At 50.4% G+C, this 17,849-nt stretch overlaps 1 long non-coding RNA gene across 1 annotated transcript; it reads left to right on the forward strand.

The window, feature by feature from the left end:
• The first annotated feature begins 782 nt into the window (after positions 1 to 782).
• On the forward strand, positions 783 to 11,068 carry LOC108640753. The gene is made up of 3 exons (XR_001921447.1): positions 783 to 885; positions 7,961 to 8,043; positions 10,956 to 11,068. It is a non-coding gene; the product is annotated as an uncharacterized LOC108640753 (long non-coding RNA).
• Positions 11,069 to 17,849: the final 6,781 nt, after the last annotated feature.

Genomic DNA, 17,849 nt, shown 5'->3' on the forward strand with positions numbered 1-17,849 from the left:
ACGGACGTTACTGGAGTTATTGCAGTGCAACCTGTGCTTGTGCCCCCCTGTATTGTCCTGCCCCTGTGGTCCCAACAGCCTTCTCCTCTCTGAAGAGCCCCTGGACACCCCGATCACCCTCCTGAAGAGCAGTTTTGGGGTGATGCAGGTTGGGACCATCCACCTCTGTCAGAGGAGGGAGCTGATCCAGCATCTCCCCTCTCTGGTACCTCCTGTAAGGGGGGGTTCCTTCAGCCCTTATGACTTCAGAAGCCAGCAGCAGCTCCCGTGGCATTCCTTTGGCATTCCTGGCTCCAGAGGCACGTGCCAAGGGGCAGAAAGCCCAGATAATCCAAATATCCAGGGGAGCAGGGCAGGCAGAGGCCCAGGGGACCTCCAGGTAGGAACAGCAGCTCCTGCAGGCAGGGGCAGGAGCTGGGCTGGGATCGGGGGATCGGGGCTGGATAAACCTCAGCCCGGCCGTGCTCTGCCAGCCTTTAGTCCAGCTCCTGGGCGAGAACAAACTCCACTCGCCGGGATCCGAGGGGCTGGAGCAGAACTTCCCGGCGGGCTGAACCCCTCGGACCCCTGAGCAGGACACGGGACCCCGAGGCCGCCCCTCGCTGCCCCAGCAGCGCCTCCAGCTCACGTCGGGTTTGCTCCCCAGCGCCGTGACAGCTGCCAGAGGTGGTTTTTTCCTGGCTGGCGGCTGGAATCGCCTTTCGCAGCCCTGGGTGCGGGGCTGACCACTCCCCCTCCCTTTGAATAGGCAGCCCTGCCGCACACACGATGGGATTTCCATCCTCTCCGGCGCGCAGGATACACCAGGTAGTTGGGAAGAGAGCGGAGACAAGTGTGGGAAGCCGTGGAGGACTTAAGCTTTTCCCTGGGTTTTCCAGCTGAGTCGTAAGTGGAGGGGGAAGAGAAGCTCTTTAAACTCTTTTGTGGGTTGGAGGTACCAGGAAATTTTCAGGGTATCTCAGATTTGTTTTGTTGGTGATTTACTTTTCCTCTCCCCATTTCCAGTCTCACCCAGTAACTGATTTGTGTGTTTGCTACTGCAAGGTCTTACAGAAATGTCTGAACTGATGCTTCCCTTCAAAAATCCTTTTTTTTTTTTAATATCAGGTATATAAATTTGATATGGATATTTAGGGGAATATTATTTTTTTCCTTGTCTAGGCAGAAGGTTGTGCCTTGGCATTTCTGCAGTGGATTAAATTTGTAGTTCCTTTTATGTTTTGAGTTGTAATTTGGGTTTGAAAGGGGGTTGGTTTGTATTTGCTGTGAGGGGAGAATCCAAGTGCTTGGGGTCGGATGTTCACTCCTCACATGGAGCAGCCCCTCAGACAGGAGCAGATTCCTGCCTTGGAGGGATCTTGGAAGGGGTTTGCTGTGACACCTGGGTGTGTTTTCCCCAGCAATGCCATCCCCCCAAGGGCACACGGTGCCACAGGTGCCAGCCCTGGCTGGTGGGAGGATGTGCAGTGTGGCAGCCCCGGGGATGTGCTGCTGTGCCACTGCCATTCCCTGGGAAGGGCAGAGCCTGCCCTGCCAGCCCAGGCAGAGGGAATGGGGAGTCCCTGAGGAGCCCAGCCCAGGCCTTCCCCCTTCCCATTAGTCTCGAAATCATTGCTTTGCATGTGGCCACTCACGGGGTACTACAGCCACCATCAACTTCCCATCCTGGGCTGTCAACTGACACCTTTGGGGGCTGTGGGCTGGCTCCAGAGTGGTTTCCTGCACAGCCTGCTCATGCTGCCTCTCATTCTGTCGGTTTTCAAGCTTTCCCCTGCCTGTCATGTACATAATTTCCTGAAAAAACTGATTTTTTTGGTCTTCCCAGTCACTTTTGGGGATGAACCCACTCACCCAGAGGCTGGGGGGTGTGTAGGTGCATTTCTGCCCCCAGCACTGGTCTGTGTGTGTGTCCCTTGTCCTTGGCTTCGCTGCAGAGTTTTGGGGTACCACATGCTCCTCCAAGGCAGAAAAATGTTTCCCTCTTTATACATCTGGCCCAGAGAAATGAAGGGTACCCTCCCTTTCCACAACAGTTTGGGTGCCTGGGGAAGAGGGAAGCTCTCAAAGCACCACCATACCTGGGCAGGCTGGTCCCAGTTGTCCTGCTGGGGGTCCTGCAGGGATCCTGGAGCACAGCACAGCCTCCCAGCTGAGGTGGCAGTCCCTGTGCCAGGGGCAGCCTGGGCTCTGGGATCTGGGGACTGTGCTCCCTGTGGTGTCAGAGCCTTCCCTGGGGCAGGGGATCCCTCCCTGCTGGCTGGGAACAGATCCCATTCCCCTGATCCCATTCCCTCCCCTGGGATTTTTCCTGGCCGAGGCCCTGGCCCACGACATTGTGCTGTGAGGCTGCTGCTTCACAGGGGCAAATTCAGGAGTGAAGGAACAGATGACCTAATTAACCTGCCCTTCACATCTCCCTGCAGTTGCAGGAGCTGCTGCAGCAGCAGCATGATTTAATGGCAGCAGCCCCTCTGGTTTAGCATCCCTCCTAAACCCCTCTGCCTGCCGTGACCCGGCTGTCAGCTCACCATACATCTGCTGGGCTGCTCACGGGGGGTTACTCCAGCTTAATTATAAATTAGCAGCTGAGTAATTGATGAATGAACAGGGGAAAGGAGAAAGCTAAAGAAAAAGCAGTTTGCTACAAGCACAGAGAGCAAAGGCACACGTGTAAGGGAACCATCCTGGCACTGTCTCACGACCACTGTCACCCAGCCCGGCCAGAGTTTATCCAGCCAAATGGGAAGGCTCTTGAGGTCCCATCATATCTCCTTCAGATCTGACAGGCACCGAGGGAAGAAAGAGCCCAGCTGAAGCAGACGGGATGTGCTGACAGGCGGCCCCTGCCCCATCCTTCCCAAAAAACTCCTCCGGACACGCTAATCCCAGGGCAGTCCCCGCCCCGCAGTTAAGATAGTGCTCAGATCCTCTCCCCCTCACTTTCCCCGGGTGACCTCGGCCAGGTCGTTTAACCTCTGGGAGTATTTACAGCGGGTGCAGAAGGGCAATTACCTCTCTATTTACAATTTTTACTCTATTTACAACTGCTACTCTATTTACCATTGTTACTCTCTTTATCATTCCTATTCTATTTACCTTTGCTACTCTATTTACCACTGTCACTCTATTTAAAGTGGTAAACTGTTGCTCTATTTACCATTTTTATTCTATTTACCATTCCTATCTCTTTACCACAGCAGCATTTACTGCCCTGCCTGCTTTCCCTTCACTAAATCAGCTGTTATCTGCAGGAACACTACAAAGTTTTGAAATCCTAAGAACTGTGGGATTTCCAGCAGTTAAAAAGCATGGATTGTGCATAAAGGAAGCACACTCATTTCTGCTGCTCATGCTCCTGCCTTAGGGATGCTCTTTTTATTTTAAGCTGGTGTCAGGGTTTGATGAATTGAAGGGGGTTTTAACATGCCAACGGATCAACAAAGACTCCCTCCCCTGAGAACTGAGCTGGCAGGAGGCCTGGAAAGTGCCAGGATGCCAGGGGTTAAAGACCTGTGGAAGGATGTCATTTCCACCAGCTCTTCTCCCCACCCCCTCAAAGATGAGGAATTATTCCTTGATGCACAAATCAAGCGGTTATCAGGGAGCAGCTCTGGGGCAGGAGCTGCCAGCCCACGGGGAAGGGGCTGCTTTGCCTTTTTAAACTCTTCATTCAGGCTCTTGAAGCCAGAAACACTTTGGTGGGGTTGCTGGTGCTGCCCCATCCTCCTGGAGCGACCCCGTGGAAAAGGAATCTTCCTGGTTTGTTGGGATGGAGGAAAAGCTGTGCCAGCTGTGCCACCCTGCAGGGACACCCTCACTGGGTGCCCAGCTGGGGCTCGGGGTGTGGGGTGGGCAGAAGCTCAGCGTGGTCCTACAGCTCAGAAACCGAGGAACAGTCTGAGCCTCTGCATTTTACAACATTCAACTGGGAAACAGAGATGGGAATCTGTTGATTCTGCCACTGGGAAGCCACTGTGGCCTCACTCCACTTCCCTCTCCCCATCCTTAAAACAGTATAAAACTAAAACATTATATGAAAATATTGTGAAGTGTCTTCATATATCAAACAGGTGAAGTTTGTTTTGTTCTAGTATATATTTTAAACTCCTTCCCAACTTCTGAAATGGTGTGTGTGTGTGTTAATCATGAGGACAAACAGCGTTTCCCTTTTAAACTAAGCTTGGTAATTGATTTAAAATAATAATGATAAAAAAACCTTGTAAAAGAGGAGGGATGGATGTTGAAATGAAATTAAAATTTTAATTCAGTTTAGAAATGACCCAAGAGTCTCGTAGCTTTGGCTGGTACTTGATCAACTCCCAAAATAAATGCTGTTTCTCCCACACGTGTTTTCACAATAAGACACAAATAATAAGGGCAAACAATAAGGCTGAAGTCAAGCTATTAAGTCATTAAGGATTTTACCAAATGGGTCTGATTCCTCTCTATTAATTACGAGCTCTCTGCAAGCTCTGGATCAGGATTATCTGGGGGTAAATCTGCAGTGATTTCCTCCATCTCAGCCAAGTTACCTGCCCTGATGGGCTCTGTCCTGAGCTCAGCTCGGCTCAGGGCCCTCATCAGAGCTGTCTGACAGCATCCAGGGGAGGGGAGGAACTATTTAGGCTCTTATTAGAGGAAGTCAAAGAGAAGCAAAATATCTCTCAAACATCAGGGAAACTTGCTGACAGTGAGAGACATATTGGGCTGTGAAGTAGTTTCCTCTGGGAAGTGGTGGAAGTTCTGTTAAAATTAGCCTGGACACAGCACAGCAGAGCTCCCTCCGGCCTCCTCTTCCATACCCGCTTTTCCAGAGCACAGTTATTCCGTGCACAGGATCCTTTTCTACCAGGGCTTGTCATTTAGTGGGTGGCATCTCTGCCCATGGAGGTGGGTTGTAAAGACATGATCTTTAAGACCCCTTCCAACCCAAACCATTCCATGATTCCAGGTCCTTTTCACAGACTAGAGCCTGTGTCTCTCTGTCCTTTGACCACTGTCATCCACAAAACCTGCATCAGGTTGGGGACTGACCTAACCTGCATTTAGGCTGGGCTTGTCTTCAACCCCCAGGGGTGGGAGTGCAAACAGTTGCTGAGGTTTGTGTCGTGTTTCTGCCCCCCACCAGTGATTTTTAACAGCACAGCTTGGAGGGGAAGGGAAACCAAAGAACAAACTGGCTGTGAATCTCTCAGAGCTGCTGCCTAGAGACGATAATTCGCCTTTCCCAAGCTCGGGAGGGGGTTACTGGTGCTCTGGTTAAATCTTATTGATATTCCTGAGTGCACAAAGCCTTGTCCTGGGTGTCAGGACGGGTTTGGTGCCTCTGCTGTCACTGCAGCACATGTGGCTTCGAGCAGCAGCGTGTGGCCCCTTGCTGGAAGGTTCAGCTGGCAAGAGCAGCCTGAGAGATGCAAACGACGCTCAGCGAGGCATGAAAGCAGCTCTCGAGAACCGTGGGACTCAGGTGTCTTCATCAAAGGCAAAAAAACCCCAGAGCAAACCCCAACTGCCTATTGCACAGGCTGCAGAGAGCAACAGAAGCTGCTCCCAGGAGCTGCTGCTGAACTGCTCTTTGAGGGCTGTAACTCCTCACTCTCCGACACGTGTGTGGCTCTGAAACAGGTGAACCAGCCCCAGGGTTTCTCTGCCTCCATTTCACAGTGTCTGTCGTGTTCTGTGCAGTTTGGCAGCACTAATCTTGGCTTTAGGGCAAGGTCAGTTCACGTTTACCTGAGATGGTTTATATGTGCTGAGGGTGAGGATCAGGGGACCCGAATGTGGGACTGAGAGCCTTGACCTTCCCTTAGGGGATGCCCTTCATTCCAGGGATACTTCATCCCTGGGAATGTCCAAGGCCAGGTTGGACGGGACTTGGAACAACCTGGTTAGTGAAAGGTGTCCCTGCCCATGGCAGGAGGTGAAACGAGGTGGTCTTCAAGGTCCTTTCCAACCCAAACCGTTCTGGGACTCTGTGATTACTCAGAAAGGGGCTCCAGCGCTGTCTGTGTCTCCCCAGCTGCAGCCTCAGCTGCAAAGAGACTGAAGCAAACGTGTTTTAACGCCTCGTTAGGGCTGGGAGGGCGTGCACAGATGCTGAGATTAGTTAAGGCTCCTCAGCCAGGGTAACTCACACTCGGTGTGGTTTTGGGTACAGCACAAAGAGAAATGGGCTCGTTGTTCTTCCACCACCTCGGTAGTTTTCAGTTTTGTGAATTAAAAAAAGAAAAGTTTTTCAAAAACAACCATGCCGGTGTGAGAACAAGAGTCAGTAATAACAGGCAGGAAATGATGATGATCATTTAATACCCTGCACACGCAGGTGTTCCGTGTTTGGCCATTACTCACCGAGCAGGGGGAAACAATGTCGGGGTCCCTGTTTGCTGAGGTGGTGAGTGAGGCACGGCCACAACAGCTCTGCCCTGCCCTGGGGGCTGGAGAACTGCTGGCCAGCCCTGGGAGCAGAGGGAAGGCTGGGAGCAGATCCCAGTCCTCCAGGAGCTGTTCAAGGGGCCGGGGTAGGGGTGGAGCTGAAGGTAACGTGGCTGTGCTGGTTCTGTGGAGAAGAACCAAGCACAAACCTTGTGAAGCACAAGTCTGATGAGAGGCTGAGGGAGCTGGGGGGGCTCAGCCTGGAGAAAAGGAGGCTCAGGGGGCACCTTCTGGCTCTGCAACGCCCTGCCAGGAGGGGGGAGCCGGGGGGGGGGTTGTCAGGCTCTGCTCCCAGGGAACAAGGGACAGGAGGAGAGGGAATGGCCTCAAGTTGCACCAGCGAGGTTTAGGTTGGATATTAGGGAAAATTTCTTCACCTAAAGGGTTATCCAGCACTGGCACAGCCTCCCCAAGACAGTGGTGGAGTCACCTTCCCTGGCATTCTTGAGAACTGTGTGTATGTGGTATGTGGGGATGTGGTGCAGGGGTGGACCTGGCAGTGCTGGGGAATGGTTGGATTGGTGATCCCAGAGGACTTTTCCAACCCTCATGACTCTGTGATTTTATTCTGAGACGACTCAGACACGTGTTTGCATCTGCAGTGGTTGCATTTGGCAGCTCAGGGCTCTGCAGGACCCCGGAGGGGTTTCAGAGGAGCTGCTCTGTCCCCTCTGGTTAAAGCAGCTCCTCATCCCTCAGGCTGTGCCTCTATCCCCAGATGGAAGCAGCCATTCCCTTGGCTCCCAGGCACATCCTGCCCAGCCTCCTCCCCCTCTGCTCCTTCCTCCAGCACCTTTGAGTCACATCCACCCAAACCAAGGGCCCTGGCCCTGCACTTTCCACTGGGCACTTAAAGGAGAGAGGGAGAAACATCCACAGCTCTGATATCAGAGGCACACTGCAGCTCCTTCACCTCAGTCACACAAATGGGCTCCTGGATGATTAAATATCCCATCTAAAGAGCAGCTCTGGTAGGACTTGCTCACGGGAGTAAATCCCATGTGAGGAATGCCAGGCAAGGCAGAGATTTAGCAAGGCAAACATAAGCTAACGTGGGAAAGCAGAGGATGTCTCCTGAAAACAGCAAAGTTCTTTGTGAAACAGGCTGGTTGTGACCAAGCTGTGACAGGAAAGGTGTTGAGCTCAACAAAGTGGCTTTTTTTTTCTTTTTTCTCTCTCAAAAGAAAAAAAATTGGCAACGATTTCCCACCGATTCTCCAGCAAAGGAAATATGATCTCATCTTCCCTCAGAGCAGCTCCATCAGCTTCCAGGTGATAATTCATTCACCATTGTCAGGCTCTCCCCAGTTTACACTAATGGATCTGTGTTTGCATTGTTGATACAACCCATCTAATCACAGTATCTCCTCTTAATACAGATATTTTTCCCCTTAACTTTCCCAGCTCACACTCATTAAGGTGATGGTGTGCTCTGAGAAAGCAGGGATTATGACTGTGAGAAAGCAGGGATTTAGCTGCTTCTCTCACTTTTTGTGGCCTGTCATCTAATCCATCTCCATTTCTGCAGGCACCTCCAAGATGATGAGTTACTACATGGACACGACCATCGGCAGTGCAGCCCCTTATCCTTTGGCTCGGCCTGGAGTGATGGTAAGGAACACCCAGGACAAGGGGGAAGAGCCTGAGGCTGGAGGAGGGTGGGTCTGGATTAAATATAAAGAAGAAATTCTTTACTACAAGGGTGGGAGGCCCTGGCACAGGTTGCCCAGAGAAGCTGTGGCTGCCCCATCCCTGGAAGTGTCCAAGGCCAGGTTGGAGCAACCTGGGCTGGTGGGATGTGTCCCTGCCCATGGAACTAAATGATCTTTAAGGTCCCTTCCAACCCAAACCAGTCTGGGATTCTCCGAAAGAAAGGAGTGGGGTTATTTTCCTACCCCAGCAGTGGGTTTTTCTCCAGCCCACTGACACGGTTTGGTGTCATCCACCGAGTACTCCAAGGTTTTAGGCCGCTCAGAGCAGCTCCTGAATTCCCAGTGTTTACCCAGAGCTTATCTGAACCTCTGGAGCCTGCAAACCTCCCCTGGAAATGGGATCCTGCCTCGGATTTCCTGCGCTTGTGTTGGGAGGAGGGTTCTTAGAGGGCCCATTGTCCCGGGGCCTGCTGACCTTCACCTGCAGGGACGGGCGTGGGGGGAGCAGCACAAAGCACAGCTTTGGCAAAGATTCCCTCACTTTTCTGGAGGTTTGGGACAATTTCGGTGCTCCCTCTGCCGAGCCAGCTCTGTTCTGTGTGGGCAGGTGATGGGTGGTTGTATGTAACACAGTCTGCAGTGTGATCCTGGGCATGGCCAGGCCAAGGACCCGCAGCTTGGGCCAGGCTTGGCAGTGCCTTGAGCCTTTTTAGAGAAATCAGACCCAGATTTAGAGAAATCATCTCCACATTTCAAGAAATCTGACCAATATTTGGAGAAATCACCCATATTTAGAGATATCAAGCCCATATTTAGAGAAATCAGACCCATAGAGAAATCACCTCTAAATTTAGAGAAATCACCTCCACATTTGGAGAAATCAGACCCATAGAGAAATCAGACCCATAGAGAAATCACCTCCAAATTTAGGGAAATCACCTCCATGTTTAGAGAAATCTCCTCTATATTTAGAGAAATCACCTCCACATTTAGAGAAATTTGACCAATATTTAGAAAAATCACCTTCATATTAGAGAAATCAGACCCATATTTAGAGATATCAGGCCCATATTTAGAGAAATCAAGCCCACATTTAGAGAAATCAGACCAATATTTAGAGAAATCAGACCCATATTATGAGAAATCAGACCCATATTTCGAGATATCAGGTCCATATTTAGAGAAATCCCCTCCATATTTAGAGAAATCCCCTCCGTATTTAGAGAAATCACCTCCAAATTTTGACAAATCACCTCCACACTTAGAGAAATCAGAGTAATATTTAGAGATATCATCTCCATATTTAGGGAAATCACAGAACAGTTGCTGAAAAGCACAATTTTCACCAAAATAAGAAGAAAAGGCCACTCTGAGCCATGAGATTTTTCTGAGGCAGCTCCATATCTTCCCTTTAAATGGTTCTGAGTGTGCATTTGGCTTTTAAATATTGATTGGAGATGAAGCAAAGCCATTTCCCTTGTGGGGAAATGGTAATAATAATAAAAAATTAAAACATCCTGCATTTATTTATAGGTATTTGTATGTTATTATCCTCTTACAAAGAGATAAACACTTAAATGCAACATATATATTATGTATATACATGTATATGGTAAATATATATATAAGGTATATACACACATATATATACTGCATATTTATGGTGTGTACATATATATACACACTATAGATACACGTATTTATAAATATATATGTATGAAACAAGTCTGTACAGAACAAAATGAAAATTATATCCCAGGATTGTTTCCGAATTGGTAATCTTAAAGGTTTTTCCCAACCCAAACAATTCTCTATATAATTTGTATATATAATTTGTATTTATATGTATAACAATTTGTATATATAGTACAGATATTTTCTTTATAGAGGCTGAATCTAACTTTATGTACAATAAAAATAAAAGTGTAATTCATATTGAGTTCTAACCTAGGATTACATATGTGTGGGTATGTAAATACTTATATCACACATATAATGTGCATATATACATATAATGTATTATATGTAAGTGATATAATATAATAATATGGTGTATTATATAATAATATAATAATGATGTGTATTATATATTTGGTACATATAGATAATATATATAGATGGTATATTATACATATGATAATGTGGTATATTATGTAATATACATGCAATAATACATAAGTTTATATAAATATACATGTACATATATGTAAATATATGGGTATCTATGTATATAAATACACATGTGCACATATGAGATTTATATCTCATACACACATGAATACCTTCATGTGTACACACAGGTATGCCTGTGGACACAGAAATAAAACCAACACAAATACAAATAACCCAAATATAAATACAAATAACCCAAATATAAATAACCCACATACAAATATAAATACAAGCGTAATGATCACAAATAATATCAGCATAAATAGGAACAGGAACAGACCCATGGCAGCTCACCCCACAGCATGGGGACCGTAATGCCTGGGCAGGGCTGTGGCTTCTGCACCCCCCCAGCACCCTCCTCATTTCTGGGGGCTTTTGGGGCTCCTGCTTGTGCTGCCAAAAAATCCCCGTTCCAGTCTGGGGGCTGGAACAAAGCCTTGCCATGAGGGGTGTCCTGCTGGAGCCCCTCCTGAGGGGCCTGCTGAGCAGGGCCTCGCTCTGCACCTTTGCTTTTCCTTCCCATCTGTTCAAAAAGGCCCCTTTTGCCTCCCCGTGTCACCCCTCAGTGACAGGTTTTGGGAGCACACCCTGTAGGAGCAGAGCTCGCTCTCTGTTTTGGGGGAAGCTTCGCTGCCACCTCTCCCTGGGTGGCTCCCTCGGGGTCCTGCCCCGCTGACACTTTCCCTCTCCCTCTCCCAGAAGGCGGGAGCCGCCGGTGCCTGCGAGGATCCCTGGGTGAGCTGTGGCTTCCAGGCCTCCTGCTGCCCCCCCCGGCCCTGCTGCCCGCTGTGGGACGAGCCCAGCACGCAGGAGGTGCCCACGGGGCTGGAGCACTACGGCACAGGTAGGACACTGGGGGGGCTGGGGGGGCTCGGGGGCATCTTTGGGTGAACAACCAAACCTAAAGTGGTGATTCTGCTGTTTCTCTGACATTTTGAAGTCCTGTGTGCACCCCCCTTGCATTTAGGGACAGCAGCCCTGGTTGCTGCTTGCTGGGGTCTTCTCAGCCATGGGGGTCTCTAGGAGGAGACCACAGGCAGGGTGGACCTGCCAACCTGCTGGTTGCATCTTCAGCATTTCTCATGGCATTTGCAGGACTGATGTCCTGGTGAGTGGCTTTGGAAAGGGCCGTTCATGGAAGGCTGCAAGGAAATGGGGACTCACAAGTTTTCATCCCACTGTGGTTGTAGTTTTGAGTCTCTTGTAGCTCCATGCCTTGCACTGGCACAGGTTGCCCAGAGAAGCTGTGGCTGCCCCATCCCTGGAAGTGTCCAAGCCAAGGTTGGATGGGGCTTGGAGCACCCTGGGCTAGTGGAAGGTGTCCCTGCCATGGCAGGGGATGGGACAAGATGGGCTTTAGGGTCCCTTCCAACCCAACCCCTTCTGGGATTCCCTGATTCCTTGGGAAGGTGATGTCACAGTCTCCAGGTCCCACAGCTGGCCAGGTGTGGCCACGCTGGGCCGGGCTGGCTGTGGTGTGTGCCCAGCTGAAGCCGTGCCCTGGTGGTGCTGCAGGATGGGCTCCTCTGACACATTCAGAGCCCGAAAGCCGTTACAAAGTCACCGCTGACTAATTCTTGCCCCACACGTTGTTCAGCACCTGAATCTTCAAGCTGAGCTTGCACTTTGGGCTGCTTTTGTGGAAGGGGTCCTTGCCCATGGCAGGGGGGTGGAATGAGATGGTTTTTAGAGTCCCATCCAACCCAAACCATTCTGGGATTCCAGAGCAGACCAACCTAAACCATTCCTGCATAACCAACTGGCAGCAGATGTGATCACACAGGCAGGTGGGACAGGGGGAACAGTTTTAAACTAAAAGGGGAGAGATTTAGATTAGATATTAGAAGGGAATTCTTTAGTCACAGGGTGGGGAGCCCCTGGCACAGGTTGCCCAGAGAAGCTGTGGCTGCCCCTGGATCCCTGGAAGTGTCCAAGGCCAGGTTGGAGCAATCTGGGCTAGTGGAAGGTATCCCTGCCCTTAGCAGGGGGTGGAACAAGATGGGATTTAGGTCTCTTCCAACCCAACCCATCCTAGGATTCTGTGTCAGGTGGGCAGTTGTTCCTCCTGCCCCTGGGATGGGTGATGGGACCCCAGCCCAGAGCCCTGTGGTGCTGTGGCAGAGCAGAGGGCTCAGGTACAGCCTGGCACGGGCACAGAACTGAGGGAAAGGGCTCAGGTTACACAAATGTGACCTTTGCAAAGGGCCAATATGAAGTTTATGTTTCACTTTAGTCCCACATAAGCCTGCCTTGAAGCACTTAAATCCCATGTAAGCCTTGGCATGGCATGTGCTGCTCTCCTGTGGCTTGTTCCCAGCTCATTAGTTCTTCACATTGGCCCCTTGGGGAGGCAGAACCCTGATGTTCAGAGACTTTTTGCAGCTAAAGAGTTCAGCAGAACCAGGGACTGTTGTCAAATGTACAGTCTGAAATCTCTCCTTGGCAAAGGTTCAGGCATTTGGGTTCTTTTTTACATTCTCCTTTGGTGAGCGCTTGTGTGTGAGCAGGAGGTGGACACAGAGAGCTGTGCCTGTGGCTGGAGCAAAGCTCCTCTGCCTATTCCCAGCCCTCCTTATTCCAGCTATTTGCTCAACTCCTGTGGGTGACCTCTCTCAGCATGATGTCAGCTCAGCTCTGATGAAATCTGCCCTGGCAGCATTTGGATTTGCTCAAACATTTTGCAAATCTGTGCCTGGAAAGTTTTCTTAGTGGTTTTTTTCCCCTCCCCTCTCCCCTTTTCTGTGGAAGTGCTCTCTCCAGGGACCAACATATCTGCAGCCCAGATCTTCATTACCCCACGCTGGCTCTGTGAAATGTCCTCTTCCAGGGGCTGGAGCCTCGTTCAAACCTCAGTGAGGCCAGGGAAAGAAACTCAAGTTGGCACTGTCTTCCACAGGCTTTGATCAAACTTTTGGCACTTTGGCACAGGTAGAACAGGCTTCTGGTTCTCTTGCAAGACCTGAGGGTCACTTTTCAGTTCTGCCCGTTGCAATGCAAGGTACTCTTTCTCTGATTTGTTTTTTAGTGCTGCTGTTTCTTCAGTCTAGAGCAGTTTCTAATTTTAAACAAGAGGAAACTCTCATTTGTATATAGGGCCAGGAACAGTTTTCATTTCTCCTTTGTGTCTCGGGTGCACATTAAAACCATTTGTCATCTATTCTTCTGGTGTACTAGAGGCTATTTTGGTTTTCATGGTCTCGATGTTGGTGAAAGAAACAAGTCAACAAGGAAAATGCAAGTGTGAATATATCCCCTTGCAATAGAAACCACACTATTTCTAAAAGTTTGAGAGCTGCCTTGTGTTTAGAGATGTTTTGCCTTTGAAGCTTGGCTGAGTTTATTTACACTGTGCTTGAAGCTGATAAGATTATTCAGTGATATGGAGAAAGGGAAGCCTGATGTGGATTTAGCTGTAGATGAAGACAAGAAGGGGTGGAGTTTTTTTTGTTTGAAAGGCCAAAATTTGGCAATGGACCAGAGGCGGTTTTATTTGTTAGTTTGCTGCCACAATCTGTGGGGCACGTGTTGGGAACATCACTGCCCTGAGAACCAACCAGGGGTCACAGCCAGAGAAAGGCACATCCCAGAGGTGACAGAATGAATCCAGCCAGAAGGGAACTGCTGCCTGTTTGTGGACAGGAGCTTTGCTCCTTGCACAGGTGGGATCAGGGCTGGAAAGGCCACTGCACCTCAGCTGATCCATCTGCCAGCCCAAAGAAATGCCACGGGCCTGCCCGAAGTGGCAGCACTGCTGAGAGGATGCTGAGAGTCACACTTATGTTTCATTCATAAGGAAACAGTATCCTAATATTACTCCCTGGCTGTGTTTTTTTGGATTATACAAGGTTAGCCATAAAGCTGGAGTGAAGAAAAAGATTTGATAATGGTATTATCAAATTATTATGGAGCTCTGAGCAACTTGATTTCGCGGCATCCTGCCCAGGGTGGGGGGTTTGAAGTGAGATGATCTTTAAGGTCTCTTCCAACCCAAACCACTCAGGGATTCTGTTCTTCCATGATAATTTCAGCATGGACACAGCCCTGGCTGTGCTGCCTTTCTGAGCCAAGGCCACTGTGACAATCCCTTCCCCCTGGCCGAGTTTGTTTTCCTCAGTGAGAGGGGAGCTAAAGCTGTTGTTGATGGCAGTGAGGATGGAAGGACCCTGGCTGAAGCTTCTACGACTGCTGTGCTGAGTTAGCACTCTTGGAATGAAGGTATTCCCAGCCTTTTGGATACTACTGGAGTATTTGGGGGAGTGATCTTACTTTCAGTGAGAAATGAATCCCAGAATGGGTTGGGTTGGAAAGGACCTTCAAGCCCATCTTGTTCCACCCTTGCCATGGGCAGGGACACCTTCCACTAGCCCAGGTTGCTCCAAGCCCCGTCCAACCTGGCCTGGGACACTTCCAGGGATCTTTTGTAGAGGAAAAGGCAGAGTTGGTGCCTCGTGGGCATCAAGTCCCTGCAGCCTGGGCTGGTTTGGGCAGGAAAGCAAAGCCCTTGTAGCTGGAGAACACATCCTGGGGTGCTCTGCCCCATCACAGCAGGGATGGATGTGCCCTCACCCTGCTGACCCCGTGAGCTCCCGCCCAGCCCAGCCCAGCCTGGAGCCAGCCAGGAGTCCCACAGGACCTCCTGCAGCCCCGGGGAGCTCTCCCTGCCTTTCCCCACGTGGCCCCCTCCTCCTGCACGAGCCCTGCTCTTTTCCCGCTGGAGAATCCCGGAGGAAAGTGCTTTCTGGGAGCGCTCTCTGGGCCGGCTTCCAGGCCCACGCTCGGGGGAAGGGGCTCGGGGAGGAGGAGGAGGGCGGGGGAAGGTGAAAGCTGACCGTGCTCAGCCCGATGGCTTCTCCAGCTGCAGCACATTTTCCGAACGAAGCTTTTTTTTCTTAAAAAAAAAAAAATCTGCATTTTTTTTTCCTTCATGTCCTTTTATCCTATTTTTAACTGTGGCCTCCTTCCTTTTCTCAGCCTCCTCCAACACTTCCCCCTCCCCTGCTGCTGCTGCCTCCCCCGCACGCTCTGCTCTCGCAGAGATGAATGGGAGTCTTTTCACAGGGCAGCACAGCTGCCTGTGGCTGCAGCCTGGCAGGACATCCCAGCCCTTCTCCTGGGCCGGCCAGGATCTCCTCTCCATCCTTACTAAACCAGGAGCAGGCAGGGGAGGACATGCAGGAAGGTGAAGGGAAGCAGAACAGTGGGAAAAGGATGAGCCACCGTGGGGAGGGATGAGCGAGAGGGTGATGGAGGTTAATTCATCTCACTGGATGTTAATTCATCTCACTGGATCTTAATTCATTTGGTGGCTCAACAAAAGCCCTGCACAAACTCCTGCCTCTGCCCCACCTGCTGCCCCCACCCCCTGACCCACAGCTCTGCCAGGGGATGGATGGGCCCTTTCTGCTGGGCTGGGGCACCTCTCTGGCTGGGCTGGCACAGCCTTTTGTGCTCTGCAGCTGTTTGTAGCCTGGTGGAAGGGGTTTTCCTTTCACTTTTCCTTGGTGGCATTTTTGGGTGTTTTGTTGGCTCCAGTTCAACCTTCTCTGCTGGGGCACTCTGGGCTTGGGGAAGGACACATGGAATTTTCTCTGTTAAGGGCACTTTCCAATCTGTTGGTGGAGGGAGAAGATCCCTCAATGCTTTAGGAATAAATTTGGTGGAGGGAAAAGATCCCTCAGTGCCTTGGGAATGAATTTGGTGGAGGGAAAAGATCCCTCAGTGCCTTGGGAATGAATTTGGTGGAGGGAAAAGATCCCTCAGTGCCTTGGGAATGAATTTGGTGGAGGGAAAAGATCCCTCAGTGCCTTGGGAATGAATTTGGTGGAGGGAAAAGATCCCTCAGTGCCTTGGGAATGAATTTGGTGGAGGGAAAAGATCCCTCAGTGCCTTGGGAATGAATTTGGTGGAGGGAAAAGATCCCTCAGTGCCTTGGGAATGAATTTGGTGGAGGGAAAAGATCCCTCAGTGCCTTGGGAATGAATTTGGTGGAGGGAAAAGATCCCTCAGTGCCTTGGGAATGAATTTGGTGGAGGGAAAAGATCCCTCAATGCCTTGGGAATGAATTTCAGAGCCCTGGGCTGCCTGTGGTGTCTTAGACTGTCCTGTGCAGGATGCTGAACAGTCCCTGGTTTGCTCTTCAGGTCAGTGGGAGCTGGGATATCTTCTTTGTGTGGGTCCTGGTTATTTTCCAGGTGAGGAACACACACCCAGGTGATGCTGTGACACTCAGTGCTGCTCTAACCTGCTGCAACTCAGCACTTGAAGGAGTTTATTTGCTCTGAAGCGACAGAATGACAAAAATCCAGGCTTTCACTTTTCCATTTGTTTCCTGCCTGACTCTGGAAAATTCCTGGTCAAAACCCAAGGGAGCTCCCTGGGTCATCACCAGAGAAGGAGCTCTGAGCTCTTTTCCTACTTGGCTGCAGCCTGGATCACCTGGGGAGCAGGGATCCTTCTCTGAGCAGGGGGTTGGTGCCCTGGATGGGGCTGGGTGAGAGCTGGAAGGTTCTTGCTTGATTTTTGGGAGAAACATGCAGATTTTTTGTGGTCCTCAAATATAACCAGGGGGGTGGGAGCTCAGCAAGAGGCAAAACTCAAGTTGTGGAGCTGCACCTCCCAAAACTGAGCAGCTCCAGTGTGCTGTGGGGGAGGGATAATGGGACGGAGAGTCGAGGGGGAAAGGGATAAGCAACAAACTATCCAGGGCTTCCCTGGTCCCTTGAGGATGGCTGCAGAAGATGTCTGGTTTTGGGATGCTCTTGGAGTAGGATTGATCCCTGTGTAGGGATAGAGTGAGCTGGATGTACCTGTTTCTTTTTCCAGAAGAGGAAACCATCCTGCACCACCACACACTTCCTTCAGACAGGCCACACAAAGCAGAACTGGGGGGGGATTTGAGCTTTCCCAAGAAAATTTCCCCAAAACCAAGACCTCTGGGGATCCAGGGCAGCAGAGCAGCCTCTCTGCAGGGTTTGTGGTGCCCGTGGGTGGGCTGTGCTGGGCTGGCAGGAGCAGAGGGAGCAGCATCAGGGAGAGCAGAAATATGGGAGAGGCTGCCCAGGGAATCATGGAATGATCATCCTTGGAAGCATTCAAAAACCATGTAGATGTGGCCCTTGAGGACGTGGTTTAGTGGCTGGTTAATGTTGGACTGGATGTTCTTAGAGGGCTTTTCCAACCCTGATGATTCCCTGGTTGGTTTTTCTCTCTGGATGGACAATGGGATGCAAGGAGAGTCTGGGGACAGGGGGGCTGGGACCCTGCAAGCAGCCTGTTCCTCTCAGCTCCTGGCAGCACGGAGCAGCTCTCCCCCTCCAGATGTTCTGTGTGTTTATAGCTGCTGAGCAAGGCACTGAACTCTCTCATTAATACTTTTCTCTCTCTCTCCCTCCCGTCGAAGCCAGAAGTCTCAGCTCGGAGCTGCAGCTGGAAGGAGCTGGGGTGAGGGGTGGGAGAGAGGAGGGAGGTGGATGCAAACCTCCCATCCCATTCAACTCCCCCTCTCCTGCTTCCCTCCCCCCGAATCCTCCCAAAATACACATACCCCAAAAAAAGAAAAACACTAGCAGATTTTTTATTTCAGAAAGTAAACAC

The sequence above is a fragment of the Manacus vitellinus genome, unplaced genomic scaffold (genome assembly GCF_001715985.3).
Source record: "Manacus vitellinus isolate BGI_N305 unplaced genomic scaffold, ASM171598v3 scaffold_41_pilon, whole genome shotgun sequence".
In the NCBI taxonomy this organism is placed as follows: domain Eukaryota; kingdom Metazoa; phylum Chordata; class Aves; order Passeriformes; family Pipridae; genus Manacus; species Manacus vitellinus.